The sequence below is a fragment of the Lynx canadensis genome, chromosome B2 (assembly GCF_007474595.2).
Source record: "Lynx canadensis isolate LIC74 chromosome B2, mLynCan4.pri.v2, whole genome shotgun sequence".
Taxonomy (NCBI): Eukaryota; Metazoa; Chordata; class Mammalia; order Carnivora; family Felidae; genus Lynx; species Lynx canadensis.
The window spans coordinates 19,817,177-19,837,446 of record NC_044307.1 but is presented as its reverse complement, the minus strand read 5'-3'; the positions used below and the strand labels follow the sequence as shown (position 1 = coordinate 19,837,446).

General features: G+C 38.8%; 1 long non-coding RNA gene across 2 annotated transcripts; it reads left to right on the top strand.

Moving 5' to 3' along the window:
* The first annotated feature begins 1,158 nt into the window (after positions 1–1,158).
* LOC115513285 lies at positions 1,159–16,394 on the top strand. 2 transcript variants are annotated; one of them, XR_003968652.1, is made up of 4 exons: positions 1,168–1,217; positions 12,186–12,192; positions 13,277–13,283; positions 16,383–16,394. It is a non-coding gene; the product is annotated as an uncharacterized LOC115513285 (long non-coding RNA). The 2 variants fall into 2 exon arrangements; XR_003968651.1 differs by lacking the exons at positions 12,186–12,192; positions 13,277–13,283 and adding an exon at positions 15,820–15,822 and having other exon boundaries at positions 1,159–1,217.
* The last annotated feature ends 3,876 nt before the right edge of the window (positions 16,395–20,270 follow it).

The following is a 20,270-nucleotide window of genomic DNA, read 5'->3' as shown; positions in this document are numbered from 1 at the left end:
TTGGTAAACAAAACAAAGCAACTCACCCACCAGACAAAGTGATTACTAAGTTGGAGATCTCTTTGGAAGATATTAGCCAGCCGTGAAGCAGAGACATATTTTTCTCCATGCTTTTTCATAATAGTGTTCATAAAGTCATATGTAAGTTGGATGGTGTGTGGTTAGAGCAGTGAGGAAGGAGAGAAAATGTGCTGGAAGGGAAAGAGCACCGGGCTGTGCTGTCAACAGACCGGGGCTGAGAGCCGGGCCACGGGTTACTTACTTGCTGTTATCATGGCAGACAATTTACTTCCTAGAAATGTCCTCTCTGTGAAACGTGGATGATGATGCCTGACAGGGCAATTCTAAGGGTTAAAGGTAAAGTGGGTAAAGTGCTTGGCACCAGTGACACAAGCACATTAATGTGTTTTATTGTTTTGCTCATGTTCAATTCGTGTTCTACCTTAATGAAACTCCATATCAAGTACTTTATTTTTATGTAGGCAGCACATTTGCGTTTATCATTTGGTATGTGCCTAGTGGTAGGTGCTGGGACACAAGGGAATAAGCAGAACCCCTACGTTCAAAGGCATAACAGTCTAATTGTTTGGGGGGTGTTTGTGTACATGTTCAAAGAGTAGAGCATAATGAGTCCTTGCCTTGTTGAAAATGTTATCTAAACGAAATGAAATCAGTGAGGTGGTATTTTCACTGTGCCTGGAGGACACAAAAATACATAGATAGCTCATAGTTAGGAATGGCGGTTATGGGAATTCTAAGAGGTGAATATTGAACTCTGAAATATACCAGGGGCACAAAAGTGATGAGCTGTGTTTGTGTGGTTAGTTTCCTCGTGGTATTCTCCTTCACTTTTTCAGCAATAACTTAAAATTTGTCACGTTGGATTCTTCCTGAAGTCAATCTGACTTGAATTTTAGACCCAGGATCTCCCTTTTCACTTATTTCTTTTCAAAATACCAAGTTCCCCAAAAGATTGACAAGTTTTTAAAAAGATATAATCAGATTTTTCACAACAGGTTTGCTGCCAGAATACAGGTGTCATGAAAACCCCTGCTTAACCTAACCCAAAATGGGAAAGGAAAAGACTCATATCAATATCATCGTCACGGACACACAGATTTGGACAAGTCTGCCACTTCTGGTCATCTGATCTACAAATGTGGTTGACAAAAGAACTATCGAAAAATTTGAGAAGGAGGCTGCTGAGATGGGAAAGGGTCCTCTCAGGGAGGCCTGGGTCCTGGATAAACTGAAAGCTGAACATGGACACGATATCACCGTTGACATTTCCCTGTGGGAATTCGAGGCCAGCAAGTGTTATGTGACCACTGTCGTTGCCTCAGGACACAGAGACTTCATCAAGAACATTATTACTGCACATCTCAAGCTGACTGTGCTGTCCTGATTGTTGCTGCTCGTGTTGGTGAATTTGAAGCAGGCATCTCCAAGAAAGGGCAGACCCGTGAACATGTCCTTCTGGCTCACACTGGGTGTGAAACAACTCATTGTTGGTGTTCACAAAGTGAATTCCACTGAGCCACCCTCCAGCCAGAAGAGAGATGAGGAAATCGTTAGGAAGTCAGCACCTACCTTAAAAAAATTTGGCTACAATCCCAACATAGCGGCATTTGTGCCGATTTCTGGTTGAAACGGCGACAATATGCTGGAGCTAAGTGCTAACATGCCTTGGTTCAGAGGATGGAAAGTCACCTATAAAGATGGCAATGCCAGTGGAACCATGCTCCTTGAAAGTCTGTATTGTATCCTGCCACCAACCCGTCCAAATGATAAGCCCTTGCGTCTCTCCCTCTAGGACATCTACAAATTTGGGGGCATTGGTACCGTGCTTATGGGCGAAATGGAGACTGGTGTTCTTAAATCCAGCATGGTGGTCCCCTTTGCTCGAGTCCATGTTATAACCGCAGTAAAGTCTGTGGAAATGTACCGTGAAGCTTTGCGTGAGGCTGTTCCTGGGGACAGCATGGGCTTCAATGTCACGAACACATCTGTCAAAGATCTTATCATGCAATGTGGCTGGTGACAGCAAGCAGCTGGCTTCACAGCTCAGGTGATTATCCTGAGCCATCCAGCCAAATCGGGGCTGGACATGCACGTGTGCTGCATCGTCACCCAGCTCACGTTGCTCGGAAGCTGGCTGAGCTGAAGGAGAATATTGACCGTAGTTCTAGAAAAAGTCTGGAAGATGGCCCCAAGTTCATGAAATCTGGTGACGCTGCCATTGTTGATATTGTGCTTGGCAAGCCTGTGCATGTTGAGAGCTCCTCTGACTATCCTCTGGGCTAATTTGCTGTTTGTGACACGAGACAGATGGTTTTCTGGGGGTGTCATCAAAGAGTGGACAAGAAGGCAGCTGAAGCTGGCAAGGTCACCAAGCCTGCCTAGAAAGCTCAGAAGGCTAAATGAATATCATTGCCACCACCTGCCACCCCAGTCTTAATCAGCGGTGGAAGAACGGTCTCAGAACTCTTTGTGCCAATTGGCCATTTAAGTTTAGTAGTAAAAGACTAGTTAGTGATAGCAATGCATCGTGAAACCTTCAGAAGGAAAGGAGGATGTTTGGGGACCCAGTAAGTTTGTGTGTGTGGTGGCAGTTTTAAGTTATTAATTTCTCAAATCAGTACTTTTTAATGGAAACAAGTTGACCAAAAGCGTGTCACAGAATTTGAGACCCATTAAAACAAAGTTTAATGAGAGAAAAAATTAAAAAAATAAAAGATATAAACAAATTTTGCTCTGCATCGCTCTTTTGCCTGCCCACCCCCCCAATCTCCAGGAAACTTTTTGACATCCACTTCATAAAATAAGCAAGTAATTATCTGTTTGGGGATGGAAAACAGAGGAGGTGGGAAGTGAAATGACTGGCCTACACTCCCATTATTTAGGCATGGAATTATTTGTTTAGTGATTGTGTCACAATCATAAAACAGTTTTTACATTGTCTTGGCCTCTTTGTGTGTTTTGAAAGAGAAGAGTGCACTTAAAACATTCTTTTAATTCTTCGGAATTACGTGTATATTTGGGGAGGGTGTGAAAGAGGCATTCTTGAAAGAAAAATGTTTTAAGCACAACTGGGAAGACATGTTAACACAGAAAAAGGAAAATGAATAAAAAATTTTACTTTAGAATTGAAAGAGATTTTAGAGCTTATCTTGTTTAACTTCCACGTGTACAGATGAATGGCCTGGGTTTAAATGTCTTGCTCATAGAAGGTCACACAAACTGAGATGTCCTGACTTCTAGAATAGGGCTTTGCTCCCCTCTGTTATTATGAGATGACATGGCAGGATGGTCTAATAAATATTGTCGTGTTGCTGTGACTGCTTGTGAGGGCAAGTTGTTTGTACAAACAAAGTTTACATAATACCTGATACAGAAATCCTAGTGCCCTGATGTAACTTTAATGATGATGCCTTTGCTCTCTTTAGACCAGGGAAATGAACACACATTTCTAGTTTCATTTATTTTTTATTTTTTTAAGTTTATTTATTTATTTTGAGACAGAGAGAGAGAGAGAGGAGCATGCATGAGCACAGGGTGGAAGGCAGAGAGAGAGAGAGAGAGAGAGAGAGAGAGAGAGAGAATCCCAAGTAGGCTCCATGCTGTCAGCACAGATGCTGATGTGGGAATAGATCCCACAAACCGTGAGATCATGACCTGAGCCAAAGTCAAGAGTTAGACGCTTAACTGACTGAGCCACCCTGGTGCCCCTGTAGCTCCATTTCATAAAAGGTCTCCTTGAGGGCACTAAATCCTGCTCTTCTGGAAGAGCTCATCCACCTCCCATGGGTAAACAATTCGCTTCTTTACAAATTTTGTTTACTCACAATCCATAAACAGAATAAATCCTGTTTTGTGTGATTGCTGTTACCACAAAATTAGACAGACTTCACTTGAATGAACAGTGGTAGACTGTTGCTAACATGGGCATCAGTTCTGCATAGTGTCATAGAAAGGAAAAAAAGTTTGACCAAACATATTGGATCTACAGTTAAGTGACTATAATTATTTAATTGTGGTTACTCTGAATACTTCTGCAGTGATGGAAAGCTAGTGGTCACTATGGTTGGTTTAAAAATCAAGTAACCCATTCCATAGTTTATAGGTGAATGTTTCTGAGTTTTAAAAAAGTTTATCAGATAGAACAATTTGCATTGGTTTTACCATTATATTCACCAAAGCCATATTCTGTCTATCTATACTTCGATACCTTCCTCAGCATTTGACATTTAACTTCCCAGAGACTGAATTTCAAGGTAAATTATACAAAAGTAAGTTTTGAAAGAAGCCAGTCAAGACCTAGATTTTGCTGTTTCTCAAACAAACTTTCTTATTACTGTAGTTGAAGGCTGGTGAGATTAGTGACTCTATTTTAAAATATTTTTATAATTCAAGTTGTGTGGATTTATTCTTTTTTGGAGGGTTTCTTTCTTTTCCTTCCTTCCTTCCTTCCTTCCTTCCTTCCTTCCTTTCCTTCCTTCCTTTTCAAACACAATATTATGAGAAGAAATAGTAATTGATGACCATTTATACCCACCTTGTTTCACTCTGGAGAATTCTCTCACCTCCTCATCCATGCCCTTAGCAAAAGTGACAGATGAAAGGAAATTTCCAACTGTATGTAAATTTTGGGAATATTGCAACATACTGATGGATCTTCCTATAAGTTTGAAGTGTCAGCTCTTTATTAAGACCAATTTATTATATTTTTCTCTTAGGTCATATTTATGAGAGCAGATCTGCTTTAATGATATACCAATATATACAAGGTACAGCTATATCACATCATCACATTGCACATCAGAAACACAAAACACACAACTCATTTTCATCTTCTCCAGGCCTCAGTTTCCTCATTTGTAAAGGAATGTGAGAAGGTGGAATGATTTTTTTAAGTTTATTTATTTTGAGAGAGAGAGAGAGAGAGAGGATGTGCACATGACCAGGTGGAGGGGCAGAGAGAGAGGGAGAGAATCCCAACCAGGCTCCATGCCACCAGCACAGAGCCCCATGCAGGACTTGAACTCACAAATTGTGAGATCCTGACCTGAGCCGAAATCAAGAGTCAGGCGCCTAACTCACTAAGCCACCCAGGTGTCCTAGGGTTGAATGATTTCTAAGGTGATTTCCTGCACAAACTTTTTATGAACGTATTCTTAACACATGAACTTCCTAGCAATCCTGACAGCAAAGAACACTCTTACCAGATTATTCCCAAATGTAACACTTTTTTGTGGTTATAATTAAATATAAAAATGTGGATGATGTACATTCAGAAAGATTTAGGTTAACTTAGAAAAATTATGGACGGATCTGCCATTTCCTATTTTAAATCCTTAACACAGGCATCCACTGTGTGTTGTTTATTTCACGAAATGCCTTAATCCTTAAAGATCATAAGAGAATCAGAATATTCTTGTAATATTACTCTTCACAATTTAAAACTTTGATTATGACTAGCTTTGTTCTTGTCTTTTAAGATTAAAGGGTCACAGATTTTTTTTTTTATAATGTTTGCTTATTTTTGAGAGAGAGAGACAGAGTGCAAGTAGGGGAGGGGCAGAGAGAGAAAGAGAGAGACACAGAATCTGAAGCAGGCTTCGGGCTGTCTGCACAGAGCCCAACATGGGGGTCTAACTCACAAAACCGTGAGATCATGACCTGAACCGAAGTTGGACGCCTAACCGACTGAGCCACCCAGGCGCCCCTGAAGGTTTGTATTTTTTTTTAAATGCCCTCACTATGCTGCACTCTTGCTGTCACGTGAGTACGATCTGGGGTGTTTCCATGGCCCTCCTCCAGCTTCATAATGGCCTCTTTTACAGATACTCAAGAAATTATTAGATTAATTTCCAGGCCTGGAGATGGTTCTGTATATTTTGAATTTTATGACCATAAGATGTTTGATGGACCTCCTATTCTATTTTTCGTTGGCAACAGATGCAGTACATTGGGTGCTGGAGAACTTAGATGAAAAGCATCACATAGAAATATGCACTGAAACTAAAGCAGCGGCAATTTTAAAAACAAATAGAACTCAATCCTCTGTAGTTACTGTTTTAGAACTGATAAAACCTTTCATTTTGAAATGAAGAGGAAAGTGAGGACATAAAGTATATTACGTGTACAAAATAAGTGAAATTTCTTTACTGCTAATCAGATAACTGGGAGTTTCTCCGACACCACGCCTTCCTTGTCAATTACCCCCTGACATTGATCAGCCTCTGTTTTTACATCTCCATGTTAAATACAAAGAGTTTCCAGCCTCTACTTTTTTTTTTTTTTTTTCTTATCGGTGAAAATTCTAAGCAGACGTTGTCACAGTTGTTTGGATGCTTATTTATCTAAGCTCTTCTAAAACCCATGAAGGCAGAATTTGTTTCTTTCTTTCTGCCTTCTTCTTTGTATTCTTAATCCTAGCAAAGTGTCTGGCATGCAGCAGGAACTCAGGGCGGATCTAGTAAATATTTGCAGCAAGAAGTACTGTGCGCCCTGAACACTAACCGCCACTGACGTCTTTAATGTCAGGTTGCTGGAAGGAAAGCTCACGTGCTAAGAAATTAGGTTCATAAAAAGTTTGCGCAGGAAATAATCTTAGGAAACTATTCCATCCTCTCACGCTATTGTACAGACGAGGAAAACTGAGGCCTGGGAGAAGATGACAATGAGTTGTCTTTTTTGTGTTTCTGATCTACACATTTAAAATTTAAAAAAATATAACGTTTACTTATTTTTGAGAGAGAGAGAGAGCGCAGGGGAAGGGCAGAGAGAGAGGGAGACACAGAATCTGAAGCAGGCTCCAGGCTCCGAGCTGTCAGCACAGAGCCTGACGCGGGGCTCGAATTCACCAACGGTGAGATCACAACCTGAGCTTAAGTCGGATGCTCAACCGACTGAGCCACCGAGGTGCTCCTGATCTGTACATTTTAACAGAGCATAAACAGTAATATTAACATATAACAAATTATATTCACAACAGAGCCGGATGATATAATTTCTCACATTTTCCCCAGCTTTCATGAGGCATAATTCACAAATAAAACTCTTATATACATAAGGTGTACAATTTGATGATTTGATATAGCTGTACATTGTGAAATGATGCCCACCATCAAGCTAATTAACACATCCATCGTCTCATGTCGTTGAGCACCAACCGTATGGCTACTTACAAATCAGAACATTTTGCCTTTTAATAGCTTTGTTGTGATATCTGTTGGGTTGTCTCTGAGTGCTCAGGGTTGGGCTGGCTCGCAGATGGGAGTTATGATACAGCAGCCGCCGGGGGCTGTGGTGGTGGGGATGGAAGGGCTCAAGAGCCTTGAGCAACATGGCCAGTGGGAGCAGAGGTCCTTGTCTTCAGGGTCCTCCAAAATGAGGTGGATCTGAGGGGAGAACTAACCTGGAGACGGCAAACAGGTGGATCCTTGCAGGCTTGAGGCATGGAGACAGTTTCTACTTTCTCTTATGATCTGATATTTGCAAATAAGATGGAAACCAGAATATACTGGAATATCTAAGAAACCCAGCCAGACACAGGCCTGTTGTTTGTTCTGTCTGCAGAACAACACAGGTTGTTTGTTCTGTCTGCGAGAGTCTCATTTGTATATATATATATATATATATATATATGCAGAAAAAATACATTGGGCTGGTTTGTGAATATTCTTTCTATTCTTACTGTTAGGATTAGAGATATAAATGTGAAGGTGAAGACAAATTGAATTAAAATTTCCAAAGTCTCTGGGAGAAGTGAATGTGTACCATGTTGAAAACAGATATTCAAATAAGATTTTAAAATATCTTCCCCAGAGCTAAGAAAACAAAAACAAAATGAAAACCCCCCCAACCCCCCCAGTCTTATTCCTAAAAGACTCTTTTGAAGTAGGTGTTTTTGTCAAATAGTAAATCTATAACTAAATATTTCAAGGGTATGAAGATTCAGAAACATAGATATATTCTAAGAACTTTTTTTACTTGATTGGGTTCTGTCACAGGTCAGTTTTTGTTTTTGGCTACCATTTTATTCAGCAAATATATTCCAGAGTAACGTAAAATATGTCCATTTAGTTCATGAGTTTCTTGAAACAGTTGGTGTCTAAATAACTTTATTCTTGGCAGAAGCAACTTCCTGTTTTAAAAGAAAATAAGTTAAAGGTCTTATAAGGAAGGCTCATACGTCTTCTTGGAAATCAAGTGTTTCTTACAAAACATTTTGATGTGTTTAGTACAGAGGAATTAGGAACATATGGGTCACATTTTCCTTAAAATGCACATGGTTTTTAAAAATTAAAGGGTAATGTTCTTGGTAAAATAGGTTTTGCCAAACCCAAACTGCTTAAAAAATTGTTCAAGATGTGTAGCAAGGCCAAAGGGCCCCAGGCTTCCACAGTCCTAATAATAGAATCAATCAGGAAAACCAGAATGAAGTCACAAAACTCATTTTAACAATCTCTTGAAAAAAACCAACAAAAATAAATCTCAATGTAGTAACAATCACAAGCAATTAGAATATAATAACTTTTATGCTCATACCGAATAAAACCCCAAGCTGGTAGTTAAAATCGTGCTAGGAATTCTGGAAAGTTGGCAGTGTACTTTGCTTGACTGAAATAATTGATTACATCTATAAAAATGGCGAAGAGACTAGAAGGGATTGCACAGATAAAGTACTTACCAGAAACGATTTAAGAATTTTACTGTGGTTGCTTAAGGAATAGAGGTTTATATGATTGTTTAAAACCCACACATTCTTTAGTAGAAAGATGTATGAAGAGGCAATGACCACAAAAATTTCATTAACCTGGTATTGAGTACTACTTGTCTTGTCTGGAACAGAGTCTATTAAATCGCCTAGTGATGTTCCCAGGGATGATGGGATAAAACGACTCCAGGACGTCAGACCTGAGGCTGTATATGTATATGGCCAGAATCAATTTGGTGTCCCATCAACTGTCAGCAAACAAATCTAAAAAGAATCCAAGTCTCTGCGCGTCAATATTTGCTTCTCTTAACTACTTATTTTGATGTGATATCTTGGTCTCGCACATAGTAGGGATCTGTTAGAAATGTACCGATAGGATTTGGTTCTTTGCATGAGAATACCTCGCATCCTTTTTCAAGGTCTTCATTTTCCCTGCATGATCTGCCTCTGGGTATTATGAGTAAACCTCAGGGTTTTCCTCTGCTGGTTGACTCATTGGTGTTTTAAGGAAAAAAAAAAAATACTGCAAGGCCTTAGAATAATAATAAAAAAAAATCTTATTCTTCTCCAACTCAGACTGAATATAATCACCTCCAGCAAACGACGGAAACATTATGTTTACCAGTTGGGCAAGTTGAGCCAATAGTGCAAAGGTTCTGGAATCCTTCCAGTTCCTCTTCTCTGCTCAAGATGCATGGCATTGTCTCCTGCTGAGAAGAATTCCAATTACTAGACAACGTGGGAACAGGGCAGACCGTATCAGCAGACTTCTGCATGGGACGTAGAGTTTGCAGAGACACAAAGTGCTCATAGAAATAACGCCAGTGTTCCTCTTTTTTTTGTTTTACCAGTTCTCTAGGAAACTATATGTTTTGAAAGTGAACAGGACTGATGCATTTTAAGTCACAGGGAAGGATTTGGAAGGGTGTCTAGGTTGAGCCATAGGGGTTATGATTGTATTATTGTGTGTATGCAGGGTGGAGGGTGTTACACTGACTTTCATCTAGATCTAAGTGTGGTAAGGAATTGTGTAAATGTGTCAGTGTGTGTGTGTGTGTCGGGAGGGGACTTTTGGCTTTATCAGAATTACTGGGTGATGTCAGGGAAAAGGTTATCTCAAAGGGCACTAAAAAGATACATATCAAGGCTAAGGATTCATTACTAAAAAAGTGATTTAAGAGGAGTGATCTAGTTCAGTTGAAGATTTCTAAGGGGAATGAACTTTCAGATGTCAAAGAAAAAATATTTTAATTAGAATATTTCCAAGAAGTCCCTCTCAGTGACATTGACACAAGCGTTTCATTTACTGTCCCACCCTTCCTGCTCTATTGCATCTGACTCTAGCCTCCTTTATCTTATTCAGTTTAAATCTTGGTCACAGCTCCCAAAAATGATTTCATTCTTACCAATGTGTCTTCATCCACTGTTTGCAAAACATTTCTCTGTGAAGATTTCCTTGATAATTCCAGCCCACTGGTGCCTCCCTCAGTTGTCTAAACTCATAATACTTTTATCATTTCTATGGTTTATTTGATGCATGCCAATATTACATTTAATTTGTCTCCTTGTCCTCAATCGGGTAAGAGAATGTATGTTGTATATTTCTCTGCATTTCTTATAATATCTAGCACCTTCTGCATTAGAAGTACTCAATGAATATTTGTTGAGTGGATGAATCAGGTTCATGCATAAAAATGTGCACATATAACCCTTGTAGGAAGGGACAAAAAAATAACAGAAGGCTTTAAAACGTATGAACCGGTTTTTTGTTCTGTTGCCCTAGCAACATTTTGTTGAAATTCTTCATATTGAGTCTAGTCATATTGTTTCTTGATTTCTTAGGGAAGTCCTGGCTTTCCAGTGAGTATGAATCCTTATCAACAGCTACCAACAGTGCACGAGATACACAATAGTCCTTCTATTCCACAAATGATTTTGATTTCATTTTGAGGGCCAGTCTCAACATGGCAACAGAGTTCATTGCAGTTAGTTTGGGATTTCCCTACATTCATTTTTCCCTGGAGTCGTATATGACTCTGAAGACGTTAAATAGTTCTATGGGTGTGAGCAGAAATGGCCCTTGGCCATTAATTTGGGGGTGTCATGGCTGAGATATCTTTGTCTACCCTGTCTCATTGGGTCTTGGGCTCTTTCTCTTAAGTCTGTGCTGTTTTTAGGGTCAAAGATTTACTCTGCTGTTTCTTCTCATGCTAGGTCACAGAAACCTCTAAGAGACTGATCCAATCTCATCACTCTATATTTGTTAGGGTTTCCATCTCTGGGGTTTTGCCTTCCTAAGGAAAAGGATCCTGGGATTCTTTTTGGAATGTCTTCTTTAACAATTCCCTTGAGAACTGTCTCCCTTTCTCTCATGTGTGTAGAGACGTATAAACCAATTTTATTATTTGTGAATATGGGATCAGAGCAGAATCTATTTTATTAAGTTTATTATTTTTGAAAAAGAGAGAGAGTGTATGTACACACACGCTAGGGAGGGGAAGAGAGAGAGAGAGGGAGACAGAGAATCTCAAGTAGGCTCTGGATGTAAGTGCAGAGCTCAAACGCATGAACCATGAAATCGTGATCGGAGCCGAGATCAAGAGTTAGATGCTTAACTGACTGAGACACCCAGGCACCCCTCAGAGTAGAATCTTATTCTCCTCAAATATTTTGCTGTGATTATAACATTTCTTCCTGGATTTCATAGCATTGGTCTCAGGAGTTTTTGTTTTTGTTTTTTAAATAGTTCAGAGGCAGGAAATAACATATACTTAATGGTGTAAATTCTTGAGGAGGAGTAGGAATAAGGGTGGGTTAGACTTGCAAACTATTATGAGAATATATTGATTAGTATCTCAAAAGTGTGAATCCATTAAGTTTAATGGAATCCATTAAATTTAGGAAAGGGAAATAAGAGGTTTACTCAAGCTGTTTCTACCCATGCAAAATCATGGAGCCAGAATCAACGGTCTCTCCTAGAGCACTTAAAGAAACTGAAGGAATAGTTGGCTTGAAAGAGAAGTCTATACTAAAGGTATTGCCATGACCCAGGTAGCAGAGTAGAGTAGAGAAATCTGATGACTGACAGCAGATTAAGTGCGGTTAATGAGGCTATGTCTATTAGGACAACCAAAGTTAGGTAAGATGTGACCCTGACTTCCTTGGTCTCTTAGAGAATGGTAAAGATGCTTCTATAGCCAGTATATTTATAAAGGTTTTATAAAGAAAAAGAAGTCCAATTAAGAGCAAGCAAGTTGACATATAAGAATATTGAGGCTGTAACTGAGACCTTGTGTTTGGCAACTCATGACCACATTTTACCTGATCCTGGTGAGAAAGGTTTGGTATTCGTTAAGAATTGTATCCGTGTTGGGGTGCCTGAGTGGCTCAGTCAGCTGAACACCCGACTCTTGATTTGGGCTCAGGTCATGATCCCAAGGTCGTGGCACGGAGCTCGTGTCAGGCTCCATGTCAGGCTCCACTAAGCATGGAACCTGCTTGGCATTTTCTCTCTCTCTCTCTCTCTCTCTCTCTCTCTCTCTCTGCCCCTCTCCCTGGCCCACATATGGACTCCCTCTCTCTCTAAAGAATAAACAAAATAATAAATAATTGTATCTGTGTTATACATAGCTTAACTGGTTTCATAATAGTGTATGTGTAACATATAGATCCATACATTTGCTAGGTCTTACTGATTGAACTGGATAGATTTGTTCATGCACTGAAAACCAGTTCATGAGCAATGTTTATATGCATGATAAACTTGTGGTATTGGAGAAGAACCATGACAGGCAACATTTTTGTAGCCTTCATGGAACTAACATTTCGGAGCTAGTCTCTACGGCATTCTTTTGGCTTTGCTATATTAATTTCCTCCTTTTCAAGCTTCATTGGAAGATTTTAGTAGACATATCTGGACCCAAGTTTGGACACTTGTTCATGATATTGGTGATTAGCCAGGGAATACCCTGACCCAATACATAAATAGGAAATGCTTCTAATTGGGTGCTTTATGGTATCCAGTCCAAAGGTATGAACCAACCGAAAACACCCAAATCTGACATTTACCAGCTGCCTGGTTTGAGCCTCTTCTTCCTATTTGATAGAGACCCTTCTCTTTGACTAAATCTCTTGGACCTATTTTGTAGGATCTCTGGGGGGGGGGGGCAGATTGAGATCATTTCGAAACTAGAAGGAGCTACATAAATATAAGATATGGTTACATGTTAATATAATGTAATAATATCTTTTCATAAGCAATAATTGCTAACTAAAATTATTTAAAGTAAGATGACAGCTTCTTTTTAAAATCACTTTTGCTTTTTATGGCCTCTGATAGAATTAACCTCAGAATTATCTCAAACTTATGTGCTCAGAAATATTCAAAATATAAAAACATGTGGTAGGATGCCTGAGTCATGTCTGTTAAGTTTACTATGCGGTGTACTAATTTCTCCGTTCAAGCTGCTACACATAATAATATCAAATCACATTATGATAGGAGATCCCAGAGCGGTGACTCTGCAAATGGTGATGGGGAGGGGATAAGGAAAGCAAGAATGTCCTGAATACTAAAAAGTTTCCCATTACCAGGCATTTGAGATGATGTAGACGAAACTTGGTTGGATGCACAACTAGAATTAAAAATAACTATGTTTCTTCGATTAAAGACATTAAAACATTGTAGACTTGTTGAAATCATAAACTTAGAGGTTTCTGACTTCTTACCTTTCTCCAAATATACTTTTAGGAAAAAAATCCTAAAATATGATATGGTCAAAATACTCACATTTCCTGACATCAGCGCTGTAACAAGGTTCCTAAACCCTTCTATTTGACTGAATTACTGAAACCTTTCACTTTTTTTTTTTTTTTTTTTTTTTGTCAGCTTCACAGATGCCTTGGATATGCCCGTCCTCTCCTGCTTGTGTTTGGGCTAACCAATCTGCTAACGGGAAGAAATCAGAAATATTGTTCAGCTTTTGTTGTGTATATTTGAAGGCCTTTCTGGGATGCTCAAGAGACAGAAATGCCATCCCAGAAAGTGGACCCTGAGAAAGCTGTGAGAAAAGGTGGGATTTAGGTTGAGAAAACTTTAAGAGTTCAGAATGTTGAAGCCCCAGTTGCTTAAACCTGTAATGTTTGCTGCCTCTATTTAAATGGATAATTAGATCAAGGGACAAAGTCAAAGATTCCTGCTATGTTCTAGTTCAATTCTCTGCTGTTTGATATTAGTTAAAAGTCTTTTAGCTGCAAGGGAATAAAACCCAACTGCTGCTGATTTAAGTAAAAACAAAATAAAAGCAGGGTGTGGTGGTGGGGGCTCGTTAGCACATGTCACCTCAACGCCAAGGCTAGTCTGTAGAGATGGCTGGATGCAAAGATGTGGGCAATATTAAAAGCATCAGTGGCTCTCTCCACTGAACTTTCTTGTGTGGTTTCATTTTTTTCCAACACGGTCTCCTTATAAAATGGCTACTCTCAACTCAGACCCTTTAAGCTTAGTAAAGCCTAGCAGAAGAAGAAAATCTCTTTCATGATAGGTCCAGTGAAAGTTCTAGGGTTCAGTTTGGAATGAATTCATTCTGTGCTTCTCTCCAAACCCCTGTGGACAAAGAGATAGACTCTATTGGCTGGATCTGGGTCATGTTTTCACCTAGCTGGTGGGAAAGAAAAGTAAGGATGGCGGTGGTGGGGGTTGGGAGGAGGGGGTTTAGATGCCCAGAACCGCATGAACTGAGAGAAAAATCTAGGTACTGATATCCGGAGGAAGGATGGCTGGATAGCCAAAGATAAGAAATGCCCCTTTGGGTGTGTTTGTAAATTACATGAAAACCCAACACTGGCCTCATGAATTGACCATCTTCACATTTCTATTAATAAAAAAAAAAATCACAAAGAGACAAAAGACCAGAATCCAAGGGCCAGTGCTATTCCTTGAAAAGTTGCTACAAAACTGAAATCTGCTTCGAAAACCATAAAGTGCTATATTCGTTCAAGCTACATACATAAAAGTGCTTTTAGTTGTTCATCTGCTATTAATTTTTATATGTACTTATAATAAATTCAAGTAATCATGAGATAATGCCTCTCTCATGATTATCTGATACTTTACAGAATTTTAAAGGAGACATATAATGAATCCTAGAGCACTGAATTACCTCATACCTTGCAATATCTTGCAAGGAAAAAAAGTCTTGCTCTTCAAAATATCCTTCTGTCTTATTCTGTGACTGAGACTTATAGTCACCTGTGTAAATATGCCATTTGCTGCTTTAACAGTATGTGAAACACATGTATAAATACATAAATATAGCAAATGAACACAGAACAACATAATTGTTGAATTTCAGCTATGTAGAGCAGGTCACATTTCTGTCAAATCTGGAAAATAGAGCATTAGCTTTGGAAGAAAATATATTTTGCTTGATTTTTTGTTACCAGTTTTTTTATATAAGTATAAAAAAACTGATTGTGGCCCACTCTGTCGATGGTTAGTTGTCACCTTGAATTTAGTAATTTAATATCCTTGGGCTTAGTTTCCTAATCTGGAAATTTAAGAAATTTAATTGGATGCTATGTAAGGCTGCCATTAGCCCTAACATTTTATAATTCATGCAATCTCTGAAAATGCGAAATAATAAAACGTGTGCTTTGGAAGTGAACTAGTTAGATTGCCAAGGGCAGTGGCACATTTTTTTTTTTTAAACCTGGGTCCCTAGGGGTGCTTGGGTGTTTCAGTTGGTTTAAGTCACGTCATGATCTGGTTGGTGGGTTCCAACCCTGGGGGGCTCTGAAGCTGGCAGCAGGGAAGCCTGCTTGGGATTCTCTCTCTCTCTCTCTCTCTCTCTCTCTGCCCCCTCTCCTCTCAGGCTGTCTCTGTCTCTGTCTCCCTACAATAAATAAATAAACTTAAAAAAACAAAACTGGATCTCTGCAACTCATGTGGTTACTTGATGCTGTCCAAACGGTTGTGAGAAACCCAGGGTCATTGTGTGCATACTTCTGTTGAAAGGTTTCGAGTCTCAGACGGTCCAGGAGCACCCACGTGGTTTTTAGACCGGAAGTTTGATTCAGCTTTTCAGTCCAAGAGAAAGGCGGTCCCAGCCAGCTCAGGACAGGTACAACGGGGAGCGCATTGTGATCTATTTGAAATGTTTCAAAAGCACAGGGTTGGTTTTCTGCAATTCCATTTTATTGAATTGGCTGCTCGTGGTACCCCAGATGTCAAAAGTTTTGCCCTCCTTTTCTGTTGCCACCTCCCTCTCCCTCCAAGGATAGGATTGCAAATCTGCCCTCTCCCTTCTCTTTTCTCACCACTTAATGGAATGGACTCTACCTGCTGTTATCCAGGCACGGCCCTTTGAGAACATTTCCCAACCAGGGGAAACAAACAAACAAAATAACCAATAATAGGAATGGCTACAAGATATAATTAATTTTTCTGACTATTAACGCAGGAGGAAAATGTCTAATGGGTTGCAGATTTCTTCCTATTTGAATAGCGTGACCGTGACCAATTCAAAAGGAAACCCTCAGCCGAAGTTGCATTTCCGTAGATCCCCTGCATCAGGACAGAGCCTGGGTCTGGGTGATGCTTGCTTGCCTGGTGTCCTACGCATGGAAAGGGAAATGATGTACAAACCGGGAGGGTTCACAGTGATCGGAAGAGAGCAGAATTCTCTAACCATGATTAAGAATAAGGCAGCAAGACTCCACTTGTCCTGCTAACCGTTAAATATTTTTGGCTGTCTGCCAGCATCCTTCACTATTTCTTTGAAGCTTTCTTTTACTTACTACAGTAGAGTAATTAGAGAATACTTTTTCATCTTAACACACACACACACACACACACACACACACACACACCCTAGTACGTTTTGCTCCAACATGTGCTTGCTAGAATCATCCTTCCAGAAACCATCCATAAATGCTCTGCATCTAGGAAAGCTCTTAAGAGCAGGTGGCAAAGTATTGATTCCTTTGAGCCCCTCTGTTTCTGATTCTCTGTTTTTAAATGTTACCCTAATATATCTAAGATAGGTTCATCCATGATTGGGAGCTGATTACATTTTACAAAGAAACTTCCTCCCTGGAGGCAATTAAAAATGGAATAAAACTCTCCTTATCTGGTCAGATAGGCAATTGTTAATTTTTGGCATTTTTGCATTTACCTGATTATAAGATTTTTTTTTGGAAAGGTAAAAATTAAACATTTTTAAAAAGTTAAGCACAAAGCAGTTAACTCCTCTGGACAAGTATATATATATATATATATATATATATATATATATATATATACTTCCCAGTATATATACTGGGAAAGACTCTCTTTCAAAATATGGCCATCACCATGATTACATTGATTATATTAATTTTATTTTTTTAGAAGCCCAACAAGGCCATTTATTTTGTCTCCTTTTTTTCTCTCCAAGCTACTAAAATGATTGCAACCATCACCATGCCTATCACCACAATAAGAAAATCCTGAGAAACGAAAGCATCCTCTCTTCTAGAATATTGTGGCTTCTGCATTAATGTTCACTACATTGTTATTTTATTATGTTTGGATTTAATTCAATCAATAGTTTTTTGGGGAAAGTAAAAAAGAGTAAATAAGAAAGTGATTGAAGATAAAGTAATAATGTGTAGAGGAGAATATGTTTTTTTCTTATACAATTCTAAGTAAGCCATAGAACGTTTCGTATACTTGACTATTTATGATGTATAATAGGTTCATGTTGATCCCCAAACACATCATGTGATAATGGTGACAAGTCTGACTTTTGTCATTAGACAAGACAGGTCCACATTATTAATTGCTACACTTGTTCCCAGAGGAAACCTAAGTTCAGCACATCTCAGGGAGGGACAAAGAGTGGCCTTAAGGACCTTACCCCTCTGAAGGAGAAACTCCAGCTTTCTCTCCACCCCATGTGTATTCAGGTGTCTGAGAGATGGTCTGGCATTTCTTACATGAATAAGTAAGTAAGTGCAAAGGTCATCTCGGTGGAAGGAAGCTAGGCTACAGGAAAAAGTTCAGGGGAAATTCCGGGCTGTAACTCTCAGACTACCTAGGAAACAACTGCCAACTTTCTTCAGGGTCCCTAGGTATGGGGGTTAACGTGGCAACATTTTAACAGAACAAATTATACCTGTTGAATTTGCTTGGAAAGGCACGCTACGGCCACATTTGGTCTGGTAATTGTTAGTAGTCCATTTTTCCACTAGCAGGTGAGGGACACTATTGCAGGGGTTGGCTACAGGCACAGTGCGAAGATGCCTACTGTTGGCAGCTGGCTGGGAATCAACCTGCTTTTATGATATGTTTTGTTAATGGCAATTTCTCTGGCACTCAAGCCACTAAATTTGTGGCTTTCAAATTCCAACATGGTGATTATGATCACTATGGTGTCTTCCAGGGTAGTAACATGGACTCTGGTGATGCGATGAGGAAGGTGGCTGCATTTTGGGGGTCCGGGTTGGAAGGACAACGGCTCTATGTCCTACTTGCCTTCCTCAGGTTACGAGAGCAGGAACTTCCATGAAAATTCAGGCAGCTGGGAGCAGACACAATACATCCCTGATGATGTAACTTTTGGGTGGATGCAGGTGCCTACAGTTCATGGCTTAGTATGCTGTGTGTGGTTCGGACCCTCCACCAGGAAGGCCGGGAGAGCTCACAATAGGAAAAGTCAGGAAATGAGCATTGTTTTCATGTGTAACCACCAAGACAAAACCACCAAGAGATCATGTTTTTTAGCTGTAAAACAAAACAAACAAAACTAAAAATAGTATTCAGTTGCCACCCTTGAGATGTGTTTATACTTAAAAAAATATATATTTTGGTGATATTTACCTGAAGTCAACAAAACCATTACAGCATTAGCATTTTTCAGGGCAGATAAATAGCTTCAAAGGTGACATTTTCTCAGTTAAAACCTTTCAATTAAAGTTTCAATTTTCATCATATTGGATAAATTAAGAACTGTTTTGGTTGTAGCTATGTTGACACTGTCTACTGAAATCACGTTAACAAAATAAACACCAGAAACACTAAATACCAAGGGAACTTACCTCATAGATAGAAAGTGCAGGACACGAACTCAGCTCTCTCTGATTTTATTTTTTTTATTTTATTTTTTAAATATGAAATTTATTGTCAAATTGGTTTCCATACAACACCCAGTGCTCATCCCAACAGGTGCCCTCCTCGATGCCCATCACCCACCCACCCCGCCCTCCCACCCGCCATCAACCCTCAGTTTGTTCTCAGTTTTTAAGAGTCTCTTATGTTTCGGCTCCCTCCCTCTCTGATTTTAAAATCGATCTTCTCCTCATCATACTATACACATGTGTGTAGGTGTGTGTAGTCCATAGTTCATGTTGCTGAAGTTGATTGGCTAAAACTTCATTTTGAATTTTTCCATTTCTGCTTGTGTATGATGTTGATTTATTACCTTCTTCTCTTGTGTTATCCTTCTGATTTGGTATCACATTGGTACTAGGCAGCTAACAGTTTTGTGGATGATTTCCTGCTTATTGGTTTTCTGTTACATTCATTTTGACTTACACAGTATGTATTATTTTATTCTTAGGTTTTTCAGTTTTACATTAGTATGCCTTTTTTAGCTTTTGAATTGAAAAATGCTTTCCTCTTTTTCCTCAGTCTTCATTCTTATTTCTTTTTCCTTTTAAGTAATATTTTTGAAGTATTAATTTATTACTACGTATTACTTAGCTGCATTTCACAGTTGTTTAAATAAGTACTTCCATTGTTTGGTTTCATTTATTTCAAGTTGGAAATATTTTATAATTTCCATTGTTATTTTCTTTTTAAACTAAGGAGTTATTTAAATGTGCTTGTTTAAATTTCCAAGTATAGAAACCTTTGTTTTCTCAGTGCTGAATTCCATTTTATGTTTCTTTGTCAGAGAATATGATCTCTGTGATATTGTTTTTCTAAATTTATATCTTAATTTATGACCAACTGAATGAGTCATATGTTCTGTAAATGCTCCATGTGAATTTGATAATAATGTATATTTTTATGATTAGTTCGGAATTTATTTAAGTTTAATGTGTATATATATACATTTTTATTACAGATAAATTATATATATAAATATTTATAATTTTATTCTTATTTATTTATAATTCCATCCCTATATTCTTAATTTTTTTTCTCTGCTTCTGACAGAAATATACTAAAATATCCCACTCTGATTTTGTTGTTGTATTTTTCCCCTCATAATTTTGTTAACTTTTGCTTTATATTTTTCAAAGTCATGTTGTTAAATGCATAAAACATGTAGTATTATTTATTTTAGATTAATGTTTTCTTAACAATGAATTATACTTCAATGATTTTATAATCTGGTGATAAGAGGTATTAGAATTACTAGTTATAGGGGCATCTGTGTGGCTCAGTTGGTTGACCATTCAACTCATGACCTTGCAGTTTGTGGGTTCAAGCCTGGGGTCAGGTTTTGCACTGACAGCATGAAGCCTGCTTGGGATTCTCTCTCTCCTTCTCTCTCCCCCTCTC